Consider the following 17,310-nt stretch of genomic DNA (forward strand, 5'->3'; position numbering starts at 1 on the left):
TCTTTCGTTTTGCTTGTCATGGGAATGAACCATCAGCATGAGCACATTTGGGTGGCCAGGTTTACACTTGGTGTGCCCTTTTCTCACTTCCCAAGGCATCTAATCATTACGAGCCACCTCGTAGCGATGTTTTCCCTTGAGCGCCCAAAGCAGAAAAAATGGTCAAACTTTGACGTAGCCTAACTCAGAGATTGTGGCACTTATGGACAATCCGTTTCAACCTATGGGGTCGTGTTATTGCTGCCTACAAAATCCTATCTTGGTTTCGGGCAACTCCATTTCATTTTCTTGTGGTGAGATTTTATCTGTCGCGTCAAAAGCTGTTAGTGAGAGGTGGCAAAATAGTGCATCTTTCGTTCTGCTTGTCGTGGGAACGAACTGTCAGTGCGAGCGTGTTCAAGTGGCTAGGTTTACACTTGGTTTTCCCTTGTCTTTCTCCCCAAGGCATCTAATCATTACGAGCCATCTCGTAGCAACGTTTTCCCTTGAGCACCCAAAGCGGAAAAAATATTCAAACTTTGACGTAGCCTAACTCCGAGACCGTGGCACTTATGGATGATCCATTTGAACCTATGGGTCATGTTATCACTACCTACAAAATCCTATCTCGGTTTTGGGAAACTCCATTTCATTTTCTTGTGGTGAGAATTTTTCTGTCACATCAAAAACCATCAGTGAGAGGTGGCAAAATAGTGCATCTTTCGTTCTACTTGTCGTGGGAATGAACCGTCAGTGCGAGCGCATCCAGGTGGCTGGGTTTATGCTAGGTGTGCCCTTTTCTCTCTCCCCAAGGCGTCCGATCATTACGAGCCACCTCGTAGCGACGTTTTCCCTTGAGCGCCCAAAGTAGAAAAAATGGTCAAACTTTGACGTAGCCTAACTCGGAGACCGTGGCACTTATGGCCAATCCGTTTGAACCTATGGGGTCCTGTTATCACTGCCTACAAAATCCTATCTCAGTTTCAGGCAACTCCATTTTTTTTTCTTGTGGTGAGATTTTTTATGTTGCATCAAAAGCTGTCAGTGAGAGGTGGCAAAATAGTGCATCTTTTGTTCTGCTTGTCGTGGGAACAAACCATCAGTGCAAGCATGTCTGGGTGGCCGGTTTTACGCTTGGTGTTCCCTTGTCTCACTCCCCAAGGTGTTTGATTGTTACGAGCCACCTCGTAGCGACGTTTTCCCTTGAGCACCCAAAGCAGAAAAAATAGTCAAACTTTGACACAGCCTAACTCAGAGACCGTGGCACTTATGGATGATCTGTTTGAACTTATGGGGTCATGTTATCATTCCCTACAAAATTTTATCTCAGTTTCGGGCAACTCCATTTCATTTTCTTGTGGTGAGAATTTTTCTGTCGCATAAAAAACCATTAGTGAGAGGTGGCAAAATAGTGCATCTTTCATTCTGCTTGTCGTGGGAATGAACCGTCAGGATGAGCGCATCTAGGTGGCCATGTTTATGCTTGGTGTGCCCTTGTCTCACTCCCCAAGACATCCAATCTTTACGAGCCACCTCGTAGCGATGTTTTCCCTTGAGCGCTCAAAGCAGAAAAAATGGTTAAACTTTGACGTAGCGTAACTCGAAGACCGTGGCACTTATGGACGATCCGTTTGAACCTATGGGGTCATGTTCTTGTTGCCTAACAAAATCATATCTCAAATTTGGACTATTCGTACTAGCCCTTCAAATTGGGTAATTCAATAATAACTCAAAACTTTCGCAAAACACTTGGAAAAAAAAATTGCATATTTATATTGAAAGTTTGCAAATCAGCCCCATGGACACTTTCATATATAAAATTTGGCATCTTATATAAACTATCAAGCTCATTACTGTTTATATTTACAAAATTTTGCATCTAAATATGCAAATTACATCTCGTTGTTGGTTTTTTATACAAAACTTAGCATTTAGATATGCACATTACAACTCATTGTTGTTTTTTTATACAAAATTTAGCATCTCTAGAGATATGCACATTACAACTCATTGATGTTTTTATATACAAAATTTGACATCTACATATGCACATTATAGCTCATATGCATATTACAGCTCATATGCATGTAGAGCACATCCAAAAAAGCAAAGTTACAATGTTTCGCAAAAGATATATACAAAATTGTCAAAATTATTCTACCATATTGTAGAATTATTCTTCTAGATGGCCCAAAATCAATCAAGTGAACCTTCTGGATCAGCTCTAACCCTTAGTGTCTCAAGTATTGCCTCATGGTCTGATTCATGAACTTTCCACAAATCCTTGTTAAGAGGTCTACCACGATATTTAATCAAATGAATATTTGTTGCAACAAGAAGGTTTGAGTAATGAAGAATATGTCTATGTGTCTCAAAGTCCTCAAACAACCAGGCATTTGAATTTTTGATAGGGTACCTACATTTTATAGAAGAATAATGCCAAAATCAATACAATGACTACTAAATAAATGAGTTTAAGAGGTCTCAATACAACTTGACACAACAACGTGGTACCTTCTAAGCCATGTCCCTGCCACAACAACTGATCCTATTAGGTACTCAATACCCTCTCCATCAACCACTGTAGAAGTCAATTTCTTTTTGGCCTCAATACAACGACACAAAAATTAATCTGTTCCTTCTTCGTTTTTCTCATCCGCAATAATTGCATATACATGACCTACATTTAATAGAAGGATATAAGTTAATACCAAAATCAGCATAAGTTAATACTAATAAATTAAGCTTAAAATTGTAGCACATTGCAACCTAAGTTACCTAGTTCAACTATGTCTGATACATGGTCAAAATCCACTGATGCTTTAATCTGGTTCATTTGTAGTGCTCTAGGAAGTTGATATGTATCTAGGGTTTGCAAAGGTCTACAAGACCATTGGTCAACCCACTCTTTTGATTCACATTCATCCCACAAAAAATGCATACACGAAGAGCAAAAGCATGTAATATGTCTATTATAAATAACTAGTGATGTTGCATTTGAACTTCTAAATGAATGCATGTCACTTGATCCAGTAAGTGTACAACAATCTAGATAGTTTTCAATGTTAGATTCACTTATTAAACAAAAATATCTAGAAACAAAAGACTTATCTTCATTACCTGGTCCCATCATAGAGCTACACCATTGCACAATTGTTTTTGCATCTATTAACATTGCACCACCTTCGTACTTCAATTCCTCTCTGGTAAGAGCTCTTTTCACACATGCTCCCGCACCATCATGCTCTCCCTTTCCATGCCCTGCCTCAATGAAATTCCAAAAATGTTGCACACCACTTGTCACATGCATCCTAGTCAACCAGTAGAACATCCTTGCATTCTTGAATTGTGCGGTGAAATTGTCCGACCATATTAAGTGTTGGTTGTATCTTATATCTCTTTCCCTTAAACTATCATAGAAGACTGTAAAGCATCCTTGCACAAACTCTGAGGAATGTGTACGATCATCGCTGATATAGAAGTGATATTCTCTTATAATCTTTCTATCCTCCTTGGTGCTATCATGTGCATGCATGAATGCTATGTGTACAAAAATTGTAACTTGTGTAGAGTGGTAATACATAGATTGTACTTCATTTTGTGGCTTTAGTGTATAATTCTCAGGAAAATCAACGATAGAGACAATAGTGCTGAGGGGGAAAGTGTCCTTACACAACTTGAATTGCTCATCTAACCATCTAGCTCTATCTGTGTGACCTATGTACTCATATACTAGTTTCTCTTGAAACATCTTCATAAAATCAGCTACGCATATATCCCTTTTCACTAACTCTCACCTCTTTAATTCTTTTCCATCTTTAACACCATATGTTACTGACTTATATTTTCCAATAGAAACTAGTTCCTTACCAATCTCATGTGTGCTATCTAGATGTAGGCATCTATGCAACTATTGCAAACCACCACATGTAGGACAAAAACCTCTCAAACACATCATCTTATAATAAATGCATCCATCATCTCGTCTACATAGTACACTTAAATAAATTCTCTCGCTGACTCAGGAGGTGCTTGTAGACCACATTCCTGCAAAACATCGTTAGTGTGCAAAGTACAACAGATATAGCGATAAATATCATAATGCATGGAAAATTCAACATGGACCCTACAACAACATGTAGTACGTGCATGATTAATCTTAACATAAAATGGTTTTTTCATCTCAAAAAATCTTTGACTAATTTTAATCTGAGGAAAGCTTTGAAGAAACCTTTCATAAAATTGTGTTTGAGTTGTATCAAAATAGTGTTTTGGATGTGGCTCACGATTACTAATTCCAATTCGCCTTCTAACAACATCTCTTTGGTTGGGTGAAACCCTTGTGTTGTCATGCCAAAATCTCTCAATTAACGTTCTTAGTGCATCAACAACAACCTTGTCCTTGTGTGGGAGTCTACCGAAGAATGCCCAAAGAGAATTATTGTTAAGATCTTCAATTTTCTCTCGCCTCTCTAAGGCATAGTGTAATGTGGTTCTACTTATCCTTAATGACTTGCTTGTTTTGCTTATTAAACGAGTTTTTTCATTTCCTTTCCCATTATGGTTGATGTGAGGACACAATGAGTAACATTAGCATCTTTAGTGCATGATTTTGAACCAATGGCTTGGTATGCATCAAAAATATTTCTCACAATGGTTCTTTCACTATTATTTTCGGATGTTCTTAACCCCAAAATTTTCATTGTCTCTCTAAATTTCAGATTTTTAATCATTTCAACAACTAATTGGCATCTTCCACTTTGATTTAAGTTTTCAAAATAGTTATTCCAAATTCTTCTAACCGTTCTTCTACAAGTTCTTTCGGAAATTTTATCATGCATTGGCTTCGCAATATTTTCATCAATATCTATTAGGAACTTTGGTTTTCTATGAATTATTCTAAGAGGTGTTAAGATTGGTGCATGCTCTTCGTTTTCATTAGGTGCATTATGTGCATTGATCACATCAAATTCAAATGGTAAATCTTCTTCAATTTCATTAACATGTGCATTCACCGAATCATTTTCAAATGGTCTATGTTCATTGCATTCATTAGGTGCATTCATCATATGTATTTGAATTGGTGTATGTTGATCATTTTGATTTTGTGCATTAATCATATCAATTTCAATTGTTGAATGTTCATCACTTTCATTAGGTGCATTAGATGACGCACCTTCACGTAATCTCTTCATACGCTCCCTTTGTCTTTCCTTTGCTGCCTCTCTTTGTTCATTTGTTCCTCTCTTATTCTTTCCCATTGTCCTACACATAACATCATGATGAAAATCCACCATCAAATAGCAAAAAAACAACAAATGATCATCATTTTGTTATAATCTAAAGCAACAATAATAAATTAACTTAAAAAAAAACCAAAATACAAGACAAATAAATCATAATCAAAGCAAAAAAACAACAAATGATCATTATTTTGTTATTATCTAAAGTAACAATTATAAAATAGCTTAAAAATCAATCATTCCAAAGCAAAAGTGACAAAAGAATATGAAAACCTGACTGTTACTGTCCCAGAAAATTATGTGCAAAAGTAGTGGGGCCTTCAAACAACTTGCAATGTTGTTTTTTAGGCCGTTGGGACTAAAATATATAAAGATTTTCCCATAACTCGTACGGGTTATGGAAACCCTATATGTCAATGTTCACAATTTCTCATAACCCATACGGGTTATGTAGAACTAGAAGTTTTGGCCTTAGTTCTACCCGTACGGGTTATGTAGAACTAGGAAAAGGAAAGGGGGAGATGGAGAGAGGGAGGGAGAGAGAGATAGGGAGAGGGAGAGAAGGAGACAGGGAGGGAGAGAGGGAGATTGGGGAAAGGAGAGGGGGAGAGGGAGAGAGAGGGAGATTGGGAAAAGGAGAGGGGGAGAGGGAGAGAGAGGGAGATTGGGAAAATGAGAGGGGGAGAGGGAGAGAGGGAGAGAGGGAGAGAAGGAGAGGGGGGGGGGAGAGAGGGAGATTGGAGAAAGGAGAGGGGGAGAGGGAGAGAGAGGAAGATTGGGGAAAGGAGAGGGGGAGAGGGAGAGAGGGAGAGAGGGAGAGAAGGAGAGGGGGGGGAGAGAGGGAGATTGGTAGGGAGAGGGAGAGAGGGAGAGAGAGGGAGATTGGGAAAAGGAGAGGGGGAGAGAGAGAGATGGAGAGAGGGAGAGAAGGAGAGGGGGAGGGAGAGAGGGAGATTGGGGAAAGGAGAGGGGGAGATGAAGAGAGGGAGGGAGAGGGAGGGAGAGAAGGAGAGGGGGAGGGAGAGAGGAAGGGAGAGGGAGAGGGAGAGAGAGGGAGATTGGGAAAAGGAGAGGGAGAGAGGGAGAGAAGGAGAGGGGGAGGGAGAGAGGGAGATTGGGGAAAGGAGAGGGGGAGAGGGAGAGAGAGGGAGATTGGGAAAATGAGAGGGGGAGAGGGAGAGAGGGAGAGAGGGAGAGAAGGAGAGGGGGGGGGAGAGAGGGAGATTGGGGAAAGGAGAGGGGGAGAGGGAGAGAGAGGAAGATTGGGGAAAGGAGAGGGGGAGAGGGAGAGAGGGAGAGAGGGAGAGAAGGAGAGGGGGGGGAGAGAGGGAGATTGGGAGGGAGAGGGAGAGAGGGAGAGAGAGGGAGATTGGGAAAAGGAGAGGGGGAGAGAGAGAGATGGAGAGAGGGAGAGAAGGAGAGGGGGAGGGAGAGAGGGAGATTGGGGAAAGGAGAGGGGGAGATGAAGAGAGGGAGGGAGAGGGAGGGAGAGAAGGAGAGGGGGAGGGAGAGAGGAAGGGAGAGGGAGATTGGGAAAAGGAGAGGGAGAGAGGGAGAGAAGGAGAGGGGGAGGGAGAGAGGGAGATTAGGGAAAGGAGAGGGGGAGAGGGAGAGAGAGGGAGATTGGGAAAAGGAGAGGGGGAGAGGGAGAGAGGGAGAGAAGGAGAGAAGGAGAGGGGGAGGGAGAGATGGAGATTGGGGAAAGGAGAGGGGGAGAGGGAGATTGGGAATAGGAGAGGGGGAGAGGGAGAGAGGGAGAGAGGGAGAGGGGGAGGGAGAGAGGGAGATTGGGGAAAGGAGAGGGGAAGAGGGAGAGAGAGGGAGATTGGGAAAAGGAGAGGGGGAGAGGGAGAGAGGGAGAGAAGGAGATGGGGAGGGAGAGAGGGAGATTGGGGAAAGGAGAGGGGGAGATGAAGAGAGGGAGGGAGAGTGGGGGAGAGAAGGAGATGGGGAGGGAGAGAGGAAGGGAAAGGGAGAGGGAGAGAGAGGGAGATTGGGAAAAGGAGAGGGAGAGAGGGAGAGAAGGAGAGGGGGAGGGAGAGAGGGAGATTGGGGAAAGGAGAGGGGGAGAGGGAGAGAGAGGGAGATTGGGAAAAGGAGAGGGAGAGAGGGAGAGATGGAGAGGGGGAGGGAGGGAGGGAGATTGGGGAAAGGAGAGGGGGAGAGGGAGAGAGAGGGAGATTGGGAAAAGGAGAGGGGGAGAGGGAGAGAGGGAGAGAGGGAGAGAAGGAGAGGGGGAGGGAGAGAGGGAGATTGGGGAAAGGAGAAGGGGAGAGGGAGAGAGAGGGAGATTGGGAAAAGGAGAGGGGGAGAGGGAGAAAGGGAGAGAAGGAGAGGGGGAGGGAGAGAGGGAGATTGGGAAAGGGAGAGGGGGAGAGGGAGGGAGAGGGAGATTGGGAAAAGGAGAGGGGGAGAGGGAGAGAAGGAGAGAGATGGAGAGAAGGAGAGGGGGAGGGAGAGAGGGAGATTGGGGAAAGGAGAGGGGGAGAGGGAGAGAGAGGGAGATTGGGAAAAGGGTAGGGGGAGAGGGAGAGAGGGAGAGATGGAGAGAAGGAGAGGGGGAGGGAGAGAGGGAGAGGGAGAGGGAGAGCGAGATTGGGAAAAGGAGAGGGGGAGAGGGAGAGAAGGAGAGAAGGAGAGAGAGGGAGATTGAGGAAAGGAGAGGGGGAGAGGGAGAGAAAGCGAGATTGGGAAAAGGAGAGGGGGAGATGAAGAGAGGGAGGGAGAGGGAGGGAGAGAAGGAGAGGGGGAGGGAGAGAGGAAGGGAGGGGGAGAGGGAGAGAGAGGGAGATTAGGAAAAGGAGAGGGAGAGAGGGAGAGAAGGAGATGGGGAGGGAGAGAGGGAGATTGGGGAAAGGAGAGGGGGAGAGGGAGAGAGAGGGAGATTGGGAAAAGGAGAGTGGGAGAGGGAGAGAGCAGGAGGGAGAGAGGGAGATTGGGGAAAGGAGAGGGGGAGAGGGAGAGTGAGGGAGATTGGGAAAAGGAGAGGGAGAGAGGGAGAGAAGGAGAGGGGGAGGCAGAGAGGGAGAGGGAGAGAGTGAGATTGGGGAAAGGTGATGGGGAGGGAGAGGGAGAGAGAGGGATATTGGGAAAAAGAGAGATTTGGGAAAGGAGAAGGGGAGAGGGAGAGAAGGAGAGAAGGAGAGGGGGAGGGAGAGAGAGGGAGAGGGAGAGAGAGGGAGATTGGGAAAAGGAGAGGGAGAGAGGGAGAGAAGGAGAGGGGGAGGTAGAGAGGGAGATTGGGGAAAGGAGAGGGGGAGAGGGAGAGAGAGGGAGATTGGGAAAAGGAGATGGGGAGAGGGAGAGAGGGAGGGAGAGGGAGAGAGGGAGGGAGGGGAGAGTGAGGGAGATTGGGAAAAGGAGAGGGGGAGAGAGAGAGGGAGAGAGAGGGAGATTGGGAAAAGGAGAGGGAGAGAGGGAGAGAAGGAGAGGGGGAGGGAGAGAGGGAGATTGGGGAAAGGAGAGGGGGAGAGGGAGAGAGAGGGAGATTGGGAAAAGGAGAGGGGGAGAGGGGGAGAGGAAGGGAGAGGGAGGGTGGAGATGGGGAGAATAAGATAAAGAGAGGGAGAGGGAGAGAGAGAGAGAGAGTATAGGAGAGAGAGAGGGAGAGAAAGAGAGATTTAAGATAACAAAAGGGGGAGGGAGAGTGGGGAGAGGGAGAGGGAGGGGGAGAGAAAGAGAGAGAAGGGGCAGAGGGTGAGAATAGGATAGGATAGTGTGTGTGTGTGTGTGTGTGTGTGTGTGTGTGAGAGAGAGAGAGAGAGAGAGAGAGAGAGAGAGAGAGAGAGAGAGAGAGAGAGAGAGAGAGAGATGAGGTAGAGAGAGAACAAGAAGGAGAAAAGGGTGAGAGAATCAAAAAATAGAAAAGTGTGAGGAGGAGAGAGATGAGATAGACCTCAAGAAAGATAATTAGGGCTCAAAATAGACAAAGACAATGATGGGGGAAGTAAGACGAGAGAGAGAGAGGAAAAGAAGAGGTACATGCATGTATACAAACATATATACATATATCTATATAAATATATGTATATATAACTATAGATATGCATATATACATACATAAACACATATTATCTAGGTATGTCTAAAACATGTGTAGTAAATGCTAAGTTTACAAGCATACATTATTATGTCTTCATAACCCGTATGGGTTTTGTGAAACCAAAAAAAATGTTTTAGTTCTTCATAACCCATACGGGTTTTGTGAAACAAAAAAATTTATTTCTGATTCTTCATAACCCATACGGGTTATGAAGAAATGCGAATAGTACTTTTGATTCTTCAAAACCCGTGCGGGTTTTGGCTTGTAAGAGGGTTGGAAAATGACCCTAAGTCTTGCAAGCCCATTTTCCCCCCTTTTTTGTTCCTTTACATGGTTTTTCATCCTCCACATGATTTCTTGACTTCATCGTCATCAGGTTTAAAAATGATGAGTGGGTATCTCTAAAATTACCACCATAATCTCACACATCTTCTTAGTTATCTGACCATATAATTTTTTTAATTTTTGGACAACATTAGCATAGTAAACTTTAATTTTCTTTATCAGTGCCTTGACAGTCCTCATAGACATATGTCTACCATTTTTTTAATAATTTTTGATATATTTGACCAAATTCAAAATAAATTACATATTATTGTTCTACACTAGATTCTATACACTTTTTAAAAAAAAATCTGCATTTTTGATTATTTTGATGCAAGTTATGCCCAGCGCATGAACAGGTACCAAATTTTCAAGATGCAGTCACTTCCAAAAATCATAAAAAAATAAAATACTCAAAAAAAATTACAAAAAAATAGACAACTTCTAGATCTCACTCTTACCTATCATCCTACTAGAGGGTTTTTCAAAATACTAAATCTAACTATATATTTTGTGCAGTGCACGAAAATAGCTATGTTATATTTTTCTGAAAAAATCAGGAACAGTTTTTCGTGCGTGAAAGGTTTGACCCTCTTAATATTATCCAATTTTTTAAAAAAATTAGTAGTTTAGAAACTAGATTCAGAGTACTACAATTCTTATTTTTTTTTCAATGCCTAGTTTTGAGTGCATGACCTTCAAATAGCTCTTTGAAGTTCAGGTTTACCTGTTTTCAGAAAAAAAGTGGCCACTTATACCCCCCTTTTTGTTCACCATCTTGGTGCACTTACCCAAATATAAAACATTTTTTAGTAATCTTTGCCCCCTTTGACAACAAGACAAAGGCCAAACCAAAGAGACATGACAAGAGCATCGAGTTCCCGTTCTCATTTCTTTTGAAGTTCTTATTCATCCCGCATTCAACATCTTTGTTCACATATCCATTAGAAACATGACAATATCTATTGAAAAATTTGGCATTTATGTTCATATTCATTGTACTTCTACATTCTTTAGCCTTGTGTCCAAACTTGTTGGACAATAATGACATTTTACATTGAAAGAATATAATTTCTTATCTGATTTTTACATTCATTTTCTATGTGCCCTACTTGATTACATGAGAAGCAATTTCCTTTGAAAGATAAATACTTGAAAGAAACAAGAGGAAGTTTCCAGTCCATCATAGACATTATGAAACTCTGGTTAGGCATGAGATTCTTCTTATCATCAATACCATTATTCACCTCTTTGTCCTTTCTTCATTGATATTCGAGCATTCACCAAACTTTTCATTATTCTAAAACTATGGGATAGATTCCCGTATCTCTTTCTACCTTTCATACTTGAGCCATTACTAATCTAATTTTTAGCATCTTTGAGTTCCATTTTTAGATTTGTCACTTTTTCTTCTACATTTGAACATTCTTTTGTCTTCTCATCAAGCTTTGTTTCATATTCATCAATAGCCTTCTTTCATTTGTCTAATAAACCTCTTAAGAAATAAATCTTCCCAACTGCCTTCTTATATTTGTCTCTACACTCATCCAAATCAGCCAATGCAGATCTCAATTCTCCTTCCATATCAACAACTCCTTCAACATCATCCCAATCACCTTGATCTAAAATATTTATATCATTAATCTCTTCTTCAAACATAGTGTTCAATACCAATTGTTGTATTTAACACACACCAGATGCTGAGAGGGGAGGGGGTGAATCAACATAAACTTAAATTTCAGACAACAAACTTTCATCAACAATTAAATGAAGCCATCATAAGATCATTAATATTAATCAAACATGAACACCAAAATTTATACATGGAAAACCCAAACTAGGAAAAACCATAGTGATCACTAACTCATAGAAATGATCCGCTATATAAAATGATTTACAAAAGAGGGATCTCACAGCTCTGGACTTGCAAACCGAGTCTAACTACTATTGGGGTAAGATACAATAAAAAAGACTTGCGCACTAAAGCTAACTACAACCGGGCAAGATACAAAATTACAACTTATAAAAGAACTCTATCAAAAAAGAATCTTAATATGTTGATTACAATCTTTGTTATAGAACAATATCTGACCTTACTGAAATATTTGGACCACCAAATTCTTTGGAACACTGCTTCTATATCATCTATCACCTCTGCACTGTAATCCCTTCTGATATATCAACTACAATCATATCGACATCCTTACATCAAGTCGCACATGCTCACCACTGAATTCCACACACTTATATCTCATCTTTTCTTTTCAACAAATCATCACATATATACCAAATTGGAACAAAAACATCCTCACCATGTCGGCCAAAAGAAAGATTGTAATGTGTAAGCACATTTTCCACCCAAGCTATACAACTAGACCAAAATATAAAACACATCAAACATAATCCGAACAAAACCAAATCAAACCTACAACACCGGACCAATAATATATGTTACATTTAACTCCAATAAATAGCCTAAACACATGTACCAATTATATCATTTCACAATTGCAAAAGTCTCAACCAAAACATGCAACACTCGAACCACAAAGATGAAGCTTCCAACTATCCTCACCATCAAAAACAAGTTGATATCAATTGGATTAACTGCCAACGCAACCTGTCCACGTCCAAGCCATAGAACCAATCATAGTAACCTCTAGTCCAAAGACATAATAACAAATGCTCAACATAGTAGCTAATTTTGCTGATGTCCTGACCAGAACCCATCCGCACCATGTGACATCAATGACAACAAAGCATATATCTATAACATGACTAAGACAGGATCCTCCAATATATCATATACAATTTCACCTAAAAAATTGTTTCAAATTATAAAATACAAAATATTTAATATATGATATATACCCAACTTCCTAATAAACCTTTTTTTCCTTTTCTTTTTATAAAGATCTCTAAAACCTCAAATGACCTTTTTTCATTTTTCCACCTTCAACTAGATATTGTAAAAATAGATCCTTTGTTCAATTAATCTTATTCTAATTAAGTCATAACCTTCCAATATATCATATACAACCTCATCTAAAAATTTATTTCTAATTTTAAAATATAAAGTATTTAACATTCAAAATACAATCCACCTTTCTAATAAATAGTACAAAAAATATTGTTAAATATTTTCAATTTAAATTACTCAATATTTCTTTAATCAATATGACCTTACATCTTTAATGAACAATTGAATTCTAATCAATTATAAAGAAAGTGAAATGTGCATGTTGAATGTTGGATAGACAATATGAGTAAATAATAGTCGAAAAAACTTAACATTGCAAATTTGAATCCATTTTCAAATTGAAAAACTTTCCATATGATAAAACACGATGAAAGATTAGTGAAAAAGAAAATTTATATAACGAATTTAAAAATTCCTTTATGATGAAAGATAAGTAGAAGAAAAACTTTACAATGCAAATTTCAATCCATTTTCGGATTGAAAAATGGTTCAATAATGATGAAAGATTAGAGGGAAAAAACTTTTCATTCGAGTCTATGAAAAGAATTCAATGCGAAGAAATTTTACAGTACAAATTTGAGTTCAATCTTGAAAAGACAAAAAAAATTCTAACGTCTCAAACAAGATAACCAGAAGTAGTATGACTGATCTTGATCTGCCATTTTTTTCTACAACTATCCTCATCAAAGTCCAAACCAAAAACAGTGGGCTTGAGTATATCATCTCCAATCCTCAGAGGATTGGAAGGAATCCCCAACTCCTCATCTGAAGCCTTGTGCAGATATTCAAAACAACTCTCAGCAATGGGCTTTCCCACTTCCCCACACCAATATACTTCTTCACTCAAATCTTCTCTACTGCTGGTTGTACACTGTTCATCATCTGCAATAAACAGTCGATCCAATTCATTCAACCCCCCTGCAAAATGTGAGTTAGACGAAGCAGTTGTTCCATCTGAATCAAAGCTTTCCTCCATCACTCAGTTCTCAAGACAATCTTTCTGCATGAAACACCCACATTTGAAACTTTTTTCATGGATTCTGCACAATGCTTTCTCTGTTGCTGATAAGAATTCGGCCACTGAACTTCCATTACCTCCTTCCATTTTTAGTCTTCTCGAGTGATTAAAAAAATTGATCTGCAAATCTTATAAAAAAATCTGAAACTTTTTGAATGTTTTGAATCATGTCAGTGAAGAGTAATCGTGGAAAGCGTGGGGAAGAGCGGGCATGATGTAGTTATATTAAAGGATAAAGAAGATGTATGCTTCCAATTGGCGCGTGGAAAGCAGGAAAAGCATTATGCAATAGCATGGTGCTTCTAGAACAATCTAGAAAAAGTTACATAGCGCCAGAAACTTTCTCCATAAACCCTTATATCATTTTGTTAATCGGCTATTAACAATTCTCACAGTAGCAACCGGAAATTATTGGCTCCGCCTTGTGTTGGGAGTATTTGAGAAAACATTTGCAAATTGATAGCAGAATTGTTTAACATCCTAGTAACTTGTATCAAATATCAAATAAAGGAGTTTTGAATACCAATCAGCAGACCAATGAACATAGCAGGGAAAAATTTCAATCTCATATATTTCAAAGCTAAAACTAGTAATTTTTCACTGTCATGGTTGGGTTCTTTTTGTAGACCCAATTTTTCGCTGTCACTACAAGCCACTTTTTGAGGAAAAAATTATTTCTTTTAGATAATATTTGGAAAATTTTATTATAGTTCTAGTATAAAATATAATTTTTTTGAAAAAGTTTACAATAATTAAATTATCTAATAAGAACTTTTATGAGGACTATTTTAAATTTTTTATACATAAAAAAAATCTATATTCAATCTATCTATTGTGTTCATCATGACAAAACAATAAATTCAAATGAATAAAACATATCAAATAAAAATAAAAATATCTTCAATATTGCAACTCCAAATTGAGATTTGATTTCTTGTTGAATCATCTTCCAACAATCACATGCAAATGATCTTATTCCAAATAATTTTAAAGAAATTATTTCCAATAAGTTTTTTATGATCTAGTATTTTGTTTCCAAAACCCAAACAATTTGTATCCTTCTCCTAAACAAGAACTCACACAAATGTGAAAGAAGAAGAAATAACAAATGTTTAAAATAAACTTTTTTAATTCTTTTTCATAAAGATCTCATAGATCTCAATTGACTTTTTTTTTCTTTCACCCCCAAATTACATATTGTAAAAATACACTCTTTTTCTTTTTCACTTTTAATAAGACCAACTAACCTTATATTGACTCACATATAACCCTCCAATATATCATATACAATATCACCTAAAAAATTATTTCTAATTCAAAATATTAAATATTTAACATATAAGATATGCCCACCTTCCTAATAACCCCATTATTCTTTCCTTTTCATAAAGATCCTAACATCAAATAACCTTTTTGCTTTTTCGTCTACAACTAAATATTGTAAAAATATATTTTTTGTTGAATTGATCTTTGTTATAATTAAACCATAACCCTCCAATATATCATATACAACCTCATCTAAAAATTATTTTCAATCAGTATACATAAAATATTTAACATTCAATTTATATCCATCTTTCTAATAAATATTATAAAAATTATTATTAAATATTTTTAATTTAAATTACTCAATATTTCTTTAATAAACAAGACCTTATATCTTTAATCATGTAAAGTTAAATTTCAATTAATTAATAATTAAATTCAATTGTGCATCTTGAATGTTAAATAGACAATATGATGAATATTAGTGGGAAAAAACTTTACATTGCAAATTTGAATTACTTTTTGGGGAAAAAATAAATTATATAACAAATTTGAGTTCATTTTTGGAAAGAAAAAAATTCAATATGATGAGAGATTAGTGGAAAGAAAAATTTGCATGAAAGATTTGAATTTATTTTCCAATTAAAAGAAAATCAATATGATGCTATATGATGAAAGATTAGTGGAAGGTAAAAAACCCAACTTCTCAAAAGAGTTAAAACCATAAATAAGAGTCATTTTCAAGATTCACCACATTGCTTAGTAATAAACTTTTGTCTCTTTCCTTTTCATAAATATCCTTAAAACCTCAAATAACCTTTTTGCTTTTTTCTTTTTCCCACCTTCAATTAGACATTGTAAAAATAGATCGTTTATCCAATTGATCTTTGTTTTAATTAAGTTATAATCTTCCAATATATCATATACAACCTCATCTAATAAATTATTTCCAACTACAAAACATAAAATATTTAACATTCAAACTATATCCTCCTTTCTAATAAATAATACAAAACTTAATTATTAAATATTTTTAATTTAAATTACTCAACATTTCTTTAATAAAGATGACCTTACATCTTTAAGCATGAGAAGTTGAATTTCAATTAATTATTAAATATTGTCAAATGTACATCTTGAATGCTGCATATAGATAATATGATCAAATATAGGTGGAAGTAAAAATTTACATTACAAATTTGATTCTATTGTCAATTGAAAAAAATTCAATATGATGGAACATGATAAAAGATTGGATAGACAATATGATGAAACATGATGAAAAATTGGATAGACAATATGATGAAACATTAGTGTTAGAAAAACTTTACATTACAAATTTGTATCCATTTTCAGATTGAAAACATGATGAAAGCTTGGTCTATTCATAATAGAAGAAAAACTTTACATTACAAATTTGAATCCATTTTAAAATTGAAAAAGATTCAATAGTGGAAGAAAAAACTTTACATTTGAATCTGTGAAAAGAATTTAGTTGAAGAAAAACTTTACGTGAGAAGGAAGAATGAACTCAACTTCTCAAACAAGATAACCAGAAGTAGTAGGACTGATCTTGATCTGCCATTTTTGGTGTACAGCCATCCACATCAAAATCCAAGTCAAATACAGTGGGCTTTAATATATCATCTCCAACCCTGAGAGGATTAGAAGGAATCCCCAACTCCTCATCTGAAGCCTTCTGCAGATATTCAAAACAACTCTCAGCAATGGGCTCTCCCACTTCCCCACAACAATATATTTCTTCACTCAAATCTTCTGTACTGCTGGTTGTGGACTGTTCATCATCTGCAATAAACAATCTATCCAATTCATTGAAGCCCACTGCAAAATGTGAGTTAAAAGAAGCAGTTGTTCCATCTGAATCCATTACAGACTCTGAATCACAAGTTTCCTCCATCACTGAGTTCTCAAGACTTTCTTCCTGCATACAACACCCACACTTGAAACTTCCTTTATGGATTCTGCACAATGTTTCCTTCTCTGTTGCTGATAACAATTCCACTGAACTTCCATTGCCTCCTTCCATTTATGGTCTATCAGAGAAAAAAAAAGAGAATTGGGTCTGCAAATTCTATAAATAATTGTGATGCTTTTTGAATGATTTGAATTGTGTCAATGGAGAATGAGTATAAAGAATGAGGAAAGCGTAGGCACCGTCCAAAAGGTAAACAAGGGGCATATTAGAGGGGATAAAGAACGTTTTAACAATCCAATGGGCGCGTGGAAGGCATCATGCAATCGTATGGTGCTTCTAGAACTATCTAGAAAAAGTTGCATGCGATCCACGCCATAAATTAGTTGTGGGTAAGGATGAACGCAAGGAATACGTGTCCAACAATAAAACAAACACTCCTTTTAACTGAAGCTAGCATTTCGTCAAAACTGTGGCTATCATGTGCAAAAGAAAAAATAAAAACACGTGATTATGTTTATGTAG

This window comes from Cryptomeria japonica, chromosome 9, assembly GCF_030272615.1.
Source record: "Cryptomeria japonica chromosome 9, Sugi_1.0, whole genome shotgun sequence".
NCBI lineage: Eukaryota > Viridiplantae > Streptophyta > Pinopsida > Cupressales > Cupressaceae > Cryptomeria > Cryptomeria japonica.